This window comes from Oncorhynchus gorbuscha, unplaced genomic scaffold (assembly GCF_021184085.1).
Source record: "Oncorhynchus gorbuscha isolate QuinsamMale2020 ecotype Even-year unplaced genomic scaffold, OgorEven_v1.0 Un_scaffold_396, whole genome shotgun sequence".
NCBI lineage: Eukaryota > Metazoa > Chordata > Actinopteri > Salmoniformes > Salmonidae > Oncorhynchus > Oncorhynchus gorbuscha.
In genome coordinates, this window is record NW_025745243.1 from 269,493 (window position 1) to 282,759 (window position 13,267).

General features: G+C 47.3%; 1 protein-coding gene across 1 annotated transcript in view; it reads left to right on the forward strand.

The window, feature by feature from the left end:
- LOC124018136 (trinucleotide repeat-containing gene 18 protein-like) overlaps positions 1-13,267 on the forward strand; it is a 329,221-nt gene that overhangs the window by 196,582 nt on the left and 119,372 nt on the right. The gene's annotated exons all lie outside the window — the stretch shown is intronic.

A 13,267-nucleotide genomic window follows, 5' to 3' on the forward strand; every position in this document is an offset into this window, starting at 1 on the left:
GTGGCACGAAGAATAGAGCACCATGCAGCAGCCGAACTAAACCATCTGCTAAACATTTTTTAATTTAACCATTTATTTTACTAGGCAAGTCAGTTAAGAACAAATTATTATTCACAATGACGCCCTACCGGAGAACAGTAGGTTAATGGCACAACACTCTAACCACTAGGCTACCTGTTACTCTAACCACTAGGCCACCGGTTACTGGCACAACACTCTAACCACTAGGCTACCTGCTGGTTACTAGCCCAACACTCTAACCACTAGACTACCTGCTGGTTACTAGTCCAACACTCTAACCACTAGACTACCTGCTGGTAACTAGTCCAACACTCTAACCACTAGACTACCTGCTGGTTACTCGTCCAACGCTCTAACCACGAGGCTACCTGCTGGTTACTGGTCCAACACTCTAACCACTAGGCTACCTGCTGGTTACTAGTCCAACACTCTAACCACTAGACTACCTGCTGGTAACTAGTCTACCTGCTCTAACCACTAGACTACCTGCTGGTAACTAGTCCAACGCTCTAACCACTAGGCTACCTGCTCTAACCGCTAGACTACCTGCTGGTAACTATTCCAACGCTCTAACCACCAGGCTACCTGCTCTAACCACTAGGCTACCTGCTGGTTACTAGTCCAACGCTCTAACCACTAGACTACCTGCTGGTAACTAGTCCAACACTCTAACCACTAGGCTACCTGCTCTAACCACTAGGCTACCTGCTGGTTACTAGTCCAACGCTCTAACCACTAGACTACCTGCTGGTAACTAGTCCAACACTCTAACCACTAGGCTACCTGCTCTAACCACTAGGCTACCTGCTGGTTACTAGTCCAACGCTCTAACCACTTGGCTACCTGCTGGTTACTAGTCCAACACTCTAACCACTAGACTACCTGCTGGTTACTAGTCCAACGCTCTAACCACTAGGCTACCTGCTGGTTACTAGTCCAACGCTCTAACCACTAGGCTACCTGCTGGTTACTAGTCCAACGCTCTAACCACTAGGCTACCTGCTGGTTACTAGTCCAACGCTCTAACCACTAGGCTACCTTTTGGTTACTAGTCCAATGCTCTAACCACTAGGCTACCTGCTGGTTACTATTCCAACGCTCTAACCACTAGACTACCTGCTGGTTACTAGTCCAACGCTCTAACCACTAGGCTACCTGCTGGTTACTAGTCCAACGCTAAAGCACATTGGTCCGATCTCTCCTACTCCTCCTCCTCAGAGGACGAAAACCCTTACTAAAGCACATTGGTCCGATCTCTCCTATTCCTCCTCCTCTCTCCTACTCCTCCTCAGAGGACCAAAACCCTTACTAAAGCACATTGGTCCGATCTCTCCTACTCCTCCTCCTCTCTCCTACTCCTCCTCCTCTCTCCTACTCCTCCTCAGAAGAGGACCAAAACCCTTACTAAAGCACATTGGTCCGATCTCTCCTACTCCTCCTCCTCTCTCCTACTCCTCCTCAGAAGAGGACCAAAACCCTTACTAAAGCACATTGGTCCGATCTCTCCTACTCCTCCTCCTCTCTCCTACTCCTCCTCAGAAGAGGACGAAAACCCTTACTAAAGCACATTGGTCCGATCTCTCCTACTCCTCCTCAGAGGACCAAAACCCTTACTAAAGCACATTGGTCCGATCTCTCCTCCTCCTCCTCCTCTCTCCTACTCCTCCTCCTCTCTCCTACTCCTCCTCAGAGGAGGACGAAAACCCTTACTAAAGCACATTGGTCCGATCTCTCCTACTCCTCCTCCTCTCTCCTACTCCTCCTCCTCAGAGGACCAAAACCCTTACTAAAGCACATTGGTCCGATCTCTCCTACTCCTCCTCCTCTCTCCTACTCCTCCTCCTCTCTCCTACTCTTCCTCAGAAGAGGACGAAAACCCTTACTAAAGCACATTGGTCCGATCTCTCCTACTCCTCCTCCTCTCTCCTACTCCTCCTCCTCAGAGGACCAAAACCCTTACTAAAGCACATTGGTCCGATCTCTCCTACTCCTCCTCCTCTCTCCTACTCCTCCTCCTCTTCCTCAGAAGAGGACGAAAACCCTTACTAAAGCACATTGGTCTGATCTCTCCTACTCCTCCTCAGAAGAGGACGAAAACTCTCACTAAAGCACATACAAGCAATTGGTACATTGAAAAGAGACTGGATTTGCGTGAATTTCCCATCAACCCCTGTCTTTGACAAACTATAGGCTAAAATATCCCTGTTCCCATCAACCCCTGTCTTTGACAAACTATAGGCTAAAATATCCCTGTTCCAATCAACCCCTGTCTTTGACAAACTATAGGCTGAAATATCCCTGTTTAAAAAATAAACATCAAATCAATGAAACGTGCAACAGGAGACTCTTCTTCGTGTAATCTATTTCTGACTATTGTACAGACTGAGAAGACATGATCTGTAGATGTCACGTTGACCCCAGGTAGAATAGCTACATGTTCAGTAGTTAATGGACCCCAGGTAGAGTAGCTGCTACATGTTCAGTAGTTAATGGACCCCTGCTACATGTTCAGTAGTTAATGGACCCCAGGTAGAGTAGCTGCTACATGTTAATGGACCCCAGGTAGAGTAGCTGCTACATGTTAATGGACCCCAGGTAGAGTAGCTGCTACATGTTAATGGACCCCAGGTAGAATAGCTGCTACATGTTCAGTAGTTAATGGACCCCAGGTAGAGTAGCTGCTACATGTTAATGGACCCCAGGTAGAGTAGCTGCTACATGTTAATGGACCCCAGGTAGAGTAGCTGCTACATGTTAATGGACCCCAGGTAGAGTAGCTGCTACATGTTCAGTAGTTAATGGACCCCAGGTAGAGTAGCTGCTACATGTTAATGGACCCCAGGTAGAGTAGCTGCTGTTCAGTAGTTAATGGACCCCAGGTAGAGTAGCTGCTACATGTTCAGTAGTTAATGGACCCCAGGTAGAGTAGCTGCTACATGTTCAGTAGTTAATGGACCCCAGGTAGAATAGCTACATGTTCAGTAGTTAATGGACCCCAGGAAGAATAGCTGCTACATGTTAATGGACCCCAGGTAGAGTAGCTGCTACATGTTCAGTAGTTAATGGACCCCAGGTAGAGTAGCTGCTACATGTTAATGGACCCCAGGTAGAGTAGCTGCTACATGTTAATGGACCCCAGGTAGAGTAGCTGCTACATGTTAATGGACCCCAGGTAGAGTAGCTGCTACATGTTAATGGACCCCAGGTAGAGTAGCTGCTACATGTTAATGGACCCCAGGTAGAGTAGCTGCTACATGTTAATGGACCCCAGGTAGAGTAGCTGCTGTTCAGTAGTTAATGGACCCCAGGTAGAGTAGCTGCTACATGTTCAGTAGTTAATGGACCCCAGGTAGAGTAGCTGCTACATGTTAATGGACCCCAGGTAGAGTAGCTGCTACATGTTAATGGACCCCAGGTAGAGTAGCTGCTGTTCAGTAGTTAATGGACCCCAGGTAGAGTAGCTGCTACATGTTCAGTAGTTAATGGACCCCAGGTAGAGTAGCTGCTACATGTTAAGGGACCCCAGGTAGAGTAGCTGCTACATGTTAATGGACCCCAGGTAGAGTAGCTGCTACATGTTAATGGACCCCAGGAAGAGTAGCTGCTACATGTTAATGGACCCCAGGTAGAGTAGCTGCTACATGTTAATGGACCCCAGGTAGAGTAGCTGCTGTTCAGTAGTTAATGGACCCCAGGTAGAGTAGCTGCTACATGTTCAGTAGTTAATGGACCCCAGGTAGAGTAGCTGCTACATGTTCAGTAGTTAATGGACCCCAGGTAGAGTAGCTGCTACATGTTAATGGACCCCAGGTAGAGTAGCTGCTACATGTTAATGGACCCCAGGTAGAGTAGCTGCTACATGTTAATGGACCCAAGGTAGAGTAGCTGCTACATGTTAATGGACCCCAGGAAGAGTAGCTGCTACATGTTCAATAGTTAATGGACCCCAGGTAGAGTAGCTGCTACATGTTAATGGACCCCAGGTAGAGTAGCTGCTACATGTTAATGGACCCCAGGTAGAGTAGCTGCTACATGTTCAGTAGTTAATGGACCCCAGGTAGAGTAGCTGCTACATGTTAATGGACCCCAGGTAGAGTAGCTGCTACATGTTCAGTAGTTAATGGATCCCAGGAAGAGTAGCTGCTACATGTTAATGAACCCCAGGTAGAGTAGCTGCTACATGTTAATGGACCCCAGGTAGAGTAGCTGCTACATGTTAATGGACCCCAGGTAGAGTAGCTGCTACATGTTAATGGACCCCAGGTAGAGTAGCTGCTACATGTTAATGGACCCCAGGTAGAGTAGCTGCTACATGTTAATGGACCCCAGGTAGAGTAGCTGCTACATGTTCAGTAGTTAATGGACCCCAGGTAGAGTAGCTGCTACATGTTAATGGACCCCAGGTAGAGTAGCTGCTACATGTTCAGTAGTTAATGGACCCCAGGTAGAGTAGCTGTTACATGTTCAGTAGTTAATGGACCCCAGGTAGAGTAGCTGCTACATGTTAATGGACCCCAGGTAGAGTAGCTGCTACATGTTCAGTAGTTAATGGACCCCAGGTAGAGTAGCTGCTACATGTTCAGTAGTTAATGGACCCCAGGTAGAGTAGCTGCTACATGTTCAGTAGTTAATGGACCCCAGGTAGAGTAGCTGCTACATGTTCAGTAGTTAATGGACCCCAGGTAGAGTAGCTGCTACATGTTCAGTAGTTAATGGACCCCAGGTAGAGTAGTTGCTACATGTTCAGTAGTTAATGGACCCCAGGTAGAGTAGCTGCTACATGTTCAGTAGTTAATGGACCCCAGGAAGAGTAGCTGCTACATGTTAATGGACCCCAGGTAGAGTAGCTGCTACATGTTCAGTAGTTAATGGACCCCAGGTAGAGTAGCTGCTACATGTTAATGGACCCCAGGTAGAGTAGCTGCTACATGTTAATGAACCCCAGGTAGAGTAGCTGCTACATGTTAATGGACCCCAGGAAGAGTAGCTGCTACATGTTCAGTAGTTAATGGACCCCAGGTAGAGTAGCTGCTACATGTTAATGGACCCCAGGTAGAGTAGCTGCTACATGTTAATGGACCCCAGGAAGAGTAGCTGCTACATGTTAATGGAAGAGTAGCTGCTACATGTTAATGGACCCCAGGTAGAGTAGCTGCTACATGTTCAGTAGTTAATGGACCCCAGGTAGAGTAGCTGCTACATGTTCAGTAGTTAATGGACCCCAGGTAGAGTAGCTGCTACATGTTCAGTAGTTAATGGACCCCAGGTAGAGTAGCTGCTACATGTTCAGTAGTTAATGGACCCCAGGTAGAGTAGCTGCTACATGTTCAGTAGTTAATGGACCCCAGGTAGAGTAGCTGCTACATGTTCAGTAGTTAATGGACCCCAGGTAGAGTAGCTGCTACATGTTAATGGACCCCAGGTAGAGTAGCTGCTACATGTTCAGTAGTTAATGGACCCCAGGTAGAGTAGCTGCTACATGTTCAGTAGTTAATGGACCCCAGGTAGAGTAGCTGCTACATGTTCAGTAGTTAATGGACCCCAGGTAGAGTAGCTGCTACATGTTCAGTAGTTAATGGACCCCAGGTAGAGTAGCTGCTACATGTTAATGGACCCCAGGTAGAGTAGCTGCTACATGTTCAGTAGTTAATGGACCCCAGGTAGAGTAGCTGCTGCATGTTCAGTAGTTAATGGACCCCAGGAAGAGTAGCTGCTACATGTTAATGGACCCCAGGAAGAGTAGCTGCTACATGTTAATGGACCCCAGGTAGAGTAGCTGCTACATGTTAATGGACCCCAGGTAGAGTAGCTGCTACATGTTCAGTAGTTAATGGACCCCAGGTAGAGTAGCTGCTGCATGTTCAGTAGTTAATGGACCCCAGGAAGAGTAGCTGCTACATGTTAATGGACCCCAGGAAGAGTAGCTGCTACATGTTAATGGACCCCAGGTAGAGTAGCTGCTACATGTTAATGGACCCCAGGTAGAGTAGCTGCTACATGTTAATGGACCCCAGATAGAGTAGCTGCTACATGTTAATGGACCCCAGATAGAGTAGCTGCTACATGTTCAGTAGTTAATGGACCCCAGGTAGAGTAGCTGCTACATGTTCAGTGGTTAATGAACCCCAGGTAGAGTAGCTGCTACATGTTCAGTAGTTAATGGACCCCAGGTAGAGTAGCTGCTACATGTTAATGGACCCCAGGTAGAGTAGCTGCTACATGTTCAGTAGTTAATGGACCCCAGGTAGAGTAGCTGCTACATGTTCAGTAGTTAATGGACCCCAGGTAGAGTAGCTGCTACATGTTCAGTAGTTAATGGACCCCAGGTAGAGTAGCTGCTACATGTTCAGTAGTTAATGGACCCCAGGTAGAGTAGCTGCTACATGTTAATGGACCCCAGGTAGAGTAGCTGCTACATGTTAATGGACCCCAGGAAGAGTAGCTGCTACATGTTAATGGACCCCAGGTAGAGTAGCTGCTACATGTTAATGGACCCCAGGTAGAGTAGCTGCTACATGTTCAGTAGTTAATGGACCCCCCAGGTTAATGGACCCCAGGTAGAGTAGCTGCTACATGTTCAGTAGTTAATGGACCCCAGGTAGAGTAGCTGCTACATGTTCAGTAGTTAATGGACCCCAGGTAGAGTAGTTGCTACATGTTCAGTAGTTAATGGACCCCAGGTAGAGTAGCTGCTACATGTTCAGTAGTTAATGGACCCCAGGAAGAGTAGCTGCTACATGTTAATGGACCCCAGGTAGAGTAGCTGCTACATGTTCAGTAGTTAATGGACCCCAGGTAGAGTAGCTGCTACATGTTAATGAACCCCAGGAAGAGTAGCTGCTACATGTTAATGGGCCCCAGGTAGAGTAGCTGCTACATGTTAATGGACCCCAGGTAGAGTAGCTGCTACATGTTAATGGACCCCAGGTAGAGTAGCTGCTACATGTTAATGGACCCCAGGAAGAGTAGCTGCTACATGTTCAGTAGTTAATGGACCCCAGGTAGAGTAGCTGCTACATGTTAATGGACCCCAGGTAGAGTAGCTGCTACATGTTAATGGACCCCAGCTGCTACATGTTAATGGACCCCAGGTAGAGTAGCTGCTACATGTTAATGGACCCCAGGTAGAGTAGCTGCTACATGTTCAGTAGTTAATGGACCCCAGGTAGAGTAGCTGCTACATGTTCAGTAGTTAATGGACCCCAGGTAGAGTAGCTGCTACATGTTCAGTAGTTAATGGACCCCAGGTAGAGTAGCTGCTACATGTTCAGTAGTTAATGGACCCCAGGTAGAGTAGCTGCTACATGTTCAGTAGTTAATGGACCCCAGGTAGAGTAGCTGCTACATGTTAATGGACCCCAGGTAGAGTAGCTGCTACATGTTCAGTAGTTAATGGACCCCAGGTAGAGTAGCTGCTACATGTTCAGTAGTTAATGGACCCCAGGTAGAGTAGCTGCTACATGTTCAGTAGTTAATGGACCCCAGGTAGAGTAGCTGCTACATGTTCAGTAGTTAATGGACCCCAGGTAGAGTAGCTGCTACATGTTAATGGACCCCAGGTAGAGTAGCTGCTACATGTTCAGTAGTTAATGGACCCCAGGTAGAGTAGCTGCTACATGTTCAGTAGTTAATGGACCCCAGGAAGAGTAGCTGCTACATGTTAATGGACCCCAGGAAGAGTAGCTGCTACATGTTAATGGACCCCAGGTAGAGTAGCTGCTACATGTTAATGGACCCCAGGTAGAGTAGCTGCTACATGTTAATGGACCCCAGGTAGAGTAGCTGCTACATGTTAATGGACCCCAGATAGAGTAGCTGCTACATGTTAATGGACCCCAGATAGAGTAGCTGCTACATGTTCAGTAGTTAATGGACCCCAGGTAGAGTAGCTGCTACATGTTCAGTAGTTAATGGACCCCAGGTAGAGTAGCTGCTACATGTTCAGTAGTTAATGGACCCCAGGTAGAGTAGCTGCTACATGTTCAGTAGTTAATGGACCCCAGGTAGAGTAGCTGCTACATGTTCAGTAGTTAATGGACCCCAGGTAGAGTAGCTGCTACATGTTAATGGACCCCAGGTAGAGTAGCTGCTACATGTTCAGTAGTTAATGGACCCCATGGTAGAGTAGCTGCTACATGTTCAGTAGTTAATGGACCCCAGGTAGAGTAGCTGCTACATGTTCAGTAGTTAATGGACCCCAGGTAGAGTAGCTGCTACATGTTCAGTAGTTAATGGACCCCAGGTAGAGTAGCTGCTACATGTTCAGTAGTTAATGGACCCCAGGTAGAGTAGCTGTTACATGTTCAGTAGTTAATGGACCCCAGGTAGAGTAGCTGCTACATGTTAATGGACCCCAGGTAGAGTAGCTGCTACATGTTCAGTAGTTAATGGACCCCAGGTAGAGTAGCTGCTACAGTAGTTAATGGACCCCAGGTAGAGTAGCTGCTACATGTTCAGTAGTTAATGGACCCCAGGTAGAGTAGCTGCTACATGTTCATGTTAATGGACCCCAGGTAGAGTAGCTGCTACATGTTCAGTAGTTAATGGACCCCAGGTAGAGTAGTTGCTACATGTTCAGTAGTTAATGGACCCCAGGTAGAGTAGCTGCTACATGTTCAGTAGTTAATGGACCCCAGGAAGAGTAGCTGCTACATGTTAATGGACCCCAGGTAGAGTAGCTGCTACATGTTCAGTAGTTAATGGACCCCAGGTAGAGTAGCTGCTACATGTTCATGTTAATGGACCCCAGGTAGAGTAGCTGCTACATGTTAATGGACCCCAGGTAGAGTAGCTGCTACATGTTAATGGACCCCAGGTAGAGTAGCTGCTACATGTTCAGTAGTTAATGGACCCCAGGTAGAGTAGAGTTAATGGACCCCAGGTAGAGTAGCTGCTACATGTTAATGGACCCCAGGAAGAGTAGCTGCTACATGTTAATGGACCCCAGGTAGAGTAGCTGCTACATGTTAATGGACCCCAGGTAGAGTAGCTGCTACATGTTCAGTAGTTAATGGACCCCAGGTAGAGTAGCTGCTACATGTTCAGTAGTTAATGGACCCCAGGTAGAGTAGCTGCTACATGTTCAGTAGTTAATGGACCCCAGGTAGAGTAGCTGCTACATGTTCAGTAGTTAATGGACCCCAGGTAGAGTAGCTGCTACATGTTCAGTAGTTAATGGACCCCAGGTAGAGTAGCTGCTACATGTTCAGTAGTTAATGGACCCCAGGTAGAGTAGCTGCTACATGTTCAGTAGTTAATGGACCCCAGGTAGAGTAGCTGCTACATGTTCATAGTTAATGGACCCCAGGTAGAGTAGCTGCTACATGTTCAGTAGTTAATGGACCCCAGGTAGAGTAGCTGCTACATGTTCAGTAGTTAATGGACCCCAGGTAGAGTAGCTGCTACATGTTAATGGACCCCAGGTAGAGTAGCTGCTACATGTTCAGTAGTTAATGGACCCCAGGTAGAGTAGCTGCATGTTCAGTAGTTAATGGACCCCAGCTGCTACATGTTAATGGACCCCAGGAAGAGTAGCTGCTACATGTTAATGGACCCCAGGTAGAGTAGCTGCTACATGTTAATGGACCCCAGGTAGAGTAGCTGCTACATGTTAATGGACCCCAGGTAGAGTAGCTGCTACATGTTCAGTAGTTAATGGACCCCAGGTAGAGTAGCTGCTGCATGTTCAGTAGTTAATGGACCCCAGGAAGAGTAGCTGCTACATGTTAATGGACCCCAGGAAGAGTAGCTGCTACATGTTAATGGACCCCAGGTAGAGTAGCTGCTACATGTTAATGGACCCCAGGTAGAGTAGCTGCTACATGTTAATGGACCCCAGATAGAGTAGCTGCTACATGTTAATGGACCCCAGATAGAGTAGCTGCTACATGTTCAGTAGTTAATGGACCCCAGGTAGAGTAGCTGCTACATGTTCAGTGGTTAATGAACCCCAGGTAGAGTAGCTGCTACATGTTGGACCCCATGTTCAGTAGTTAATGGACCCCAGGTAGAGTAGCTGCTACATGTTAATGGACCCCAGGTAGAGTAGCTGCTACATGTTCATAGTTAATGGACCCCAGGTAGAGTAGCTGCTACATGTTCAGTAGTTAATGGACCCCAGGTAGAGTAGCTGCTACATGTTCAGTAGTTAATGGACCCCAGGTAGAGTAGCTGCTACATGTTCAGTAGTTAATGGACCCCAGGTAGAGTAGCTGCTACATGTTCAGTAGTTAATGGACCCCAGGTAGAGTAGCTGCTACATGTTAATGGACCCCAGGAAGAGTAGCTGCTACATGTTAATGGACCCCAGGTAGAGTAGCTGCTACATGTTAATGGACCCCAGGTAGAGTAGCTGCTACATGTTCAGTAGTTAATGGACCCCAGGTAGAGTAGCTGCTACATGTTCAGTAGTTAATGGACCCCAGGTAGAGTAGCTGCTACATGTTCAGTAGTTAATGGACCCCAGGTAGAGTAGCTGCTACATGTTCAGTAGTTAATGGACCCCAGGTAGAGTAGTTGCTACATGTTCAGTAGTTAATGGACCCCAGGTAGAGTAGCTGCTACATGTTCAGTAGTTAATGGACCCCAGGAAGAGTAGCTGCTACATGTTAATGGACCCCAGGTAGAGTAGCTGCTACATGTTCAGTAGTTAATGGACCCCAGGTAGAGTAGCTGCTACATGTTAATGAACCCCAGGAAGAGTAGCTGCTACATGTTAATGGGCCCCAGGTAGAGTAGCTGCTACATGTTAATGGACCCCAGGTAGAGTAGCTGCTACATGTTAATGGACCCCAGGTAGAGTAGCTGCTACATGTTAATGGACCCCAGGAAGAGTAGCTGCTACATGTTCAGTAGTTAATGGACCCCAGGTAGAGTAGCTGCTACATGTTAATGGACCCCAGGTAGAGTAGCTGCTACATGTTAATGGACCCCAGGAAGAGTAGCTGCTACATGTTAATGGACCCCAGGTAGAGTAGCTGCTACATGTTAATGGACCCCAGGTAGAGTAGCTGCTACATGTTCAGTAGTTAATGGACCCCAGGTAGAGTAGCTGCTACATGTTCAGTAGTTAATGGACCCCAGGTAGAGTAGCTGCTACATGTTCAGTAGTTAATGGACCCCAGGTAGAGTAGCTGCTACATGTTCAGTGTTAATGGACCCCAGGTAGAGTAGCTGCTACATGTTCAGTAGTTAATGGACCCCAGGTAGAGTAGCTGCTACATGTTAATGGACCCCAGTAGAGTAGCTGCTACATGTTCAGTAGTTAATGGACCCCAGGTAGAGTAGCTGCTACATGTTCAGTAGTTAATGGACCCCAGGTAGAGTAGCTGCTACATGTTCAGTAGTTAATGGACCCCAGGTAGAGTAGCTGCTACATGTTCAGTAGTTAATGGACCCCAGGTAGAGTAGCTGCTACATGTTAATGGACCCCAGGTAGAGTAGCTGCTACATGTTCAGTAGTTAATGGACCCCAGGTAGAGTAGCTGCTACATGTTCAGTAGTTAATGGACCCCAGGAAGAGTAGCTGCTACATGTTAATGGACCCCAGGAAGAGTAGCTGCTACATGTTAATGGACCCCAGGTAGAGTAGCTGCTACATGTTAATGGACCCCAGGTAGAGTAGCTGCTACATGTTAATGGACCCCAGGTAGAGTAGCTGCTACATGTTAATGGACCCCAGATAGAGTAGCTGCTACATGTTAATGGACCCCAGGATAGAGTAGCTGCTACATGTTCAGTAGTTAATGGACCCCAGGTAGAGTAGCTGCTACATGTTCAGTAGTTAATGGACCCCAGGTAGAGTAGCTGCTACATGTTCAGTAGTTAATGGACCCCAGGTAGAGTAGCTGCTACATGTTCAGTAGTTAATGGACCCCAGGTAGAGTAGCTGCTACATGTTCAGTAGTTAATGGACCCCAGGTAGAGTAGCTGCTACATGTTAATGGACCCCAGGTAGAGTAGCTGCTACATGTTCAGTAGTTAATGGACCCCCAGGTAGAGTAGCTGCTACATGTTCAGTAGTTAATGGACCCCAGGTAGAGTAGCTGCTACATGTTCAGTAGTTAATGGACCCCAGGTAGAGTAGCTGCTACATGTTCAGTAGTTAATGGACCCCAGGTAGAGTAGCTGCTACATGTTCAGTAGTTAATGGACCCCAGGTAGAGTAGCTGCTACATGTTCAGTAGTTAATGGACCCCAGGTAGAGTAGCTGCTACATGTTAATGGACCCCAGGTAGAGTAGCTGCTACATGTTCAGTAGTTAATGGACCCCAGGTAGAGTAGCTGCTACATGTTCAGTAGTTAATGGACCCCAGGTAGAGTAGCTGCTACATGTTAATGGACCCCAGGTAGAGTAGCTGCTACATGGACCCCAGGAAGAGTAGCTGCTACATGTTAATGGGCCCCAGGTAGAGTAGCTGCTACATGTTAATGGACCCCAGGTAGAGTAGCTGCTACATGTTAATGGACCCCAGAAAGAGTAGCTGCTACATGGTAATGGACCCCAGGTAGAGTAGCTGCTACATGTTAATGGACCCCAGGAAGAGTAGCTGCTACATGTTAATGGACCCCAGGAAGAGTAGCTGACATGTTAATGGACCCCAGGTAGAGTAGCTGCTACATGTTCATGTTAATGGACCCCAGGTAGAGTAGCTGCTACATGTTAATGGACCCCAGGTAGAGTAGCTGCTACATGTTAATGGACCCCAGGTAGAGTAGCTGCTACATGTTAATGGACCCCAGGTAGAGTAGCTGCTACATGTTAATGGACCCCAGATAGAGTAGCTGCTACATGTTAATGGAGTAGCCCCATGTTAATGGTAGAAGAGTAGCTGCTACACATGTTAATGGACCCCAGGTAGAGTAGCTGCTACATGTTCAGTAGTTAATGGACCCCAGGTAGAGTAGCTGCTACATGTTAATGGACCCCAGGTAGAGTAGCTGCTACATGTTCAGTAGTTAATGGACCCCAGGTAGAGTAGCTGCTACATGTTAATGGACCCCAGGTAGAGTAGCTGCTACATGTTAATGGACCCCAGGAAGAGTAGCTGCTACATGTTAATGGACCCCAGGTAGAGTAGCTGCTACATGTTAATGGACCCCAGGTAGAGTAGCTGCTACATGTTCATGTTAATGGACCCCAGGTAGAGTAGCTGCTACATGTTAATGGACCCCAGGTAGAGTAGCTGCTACATGTTCAGTAGTTAATGGACCCCAGGTAGAGTAGCTGCTACATGTTCAGTAGTTA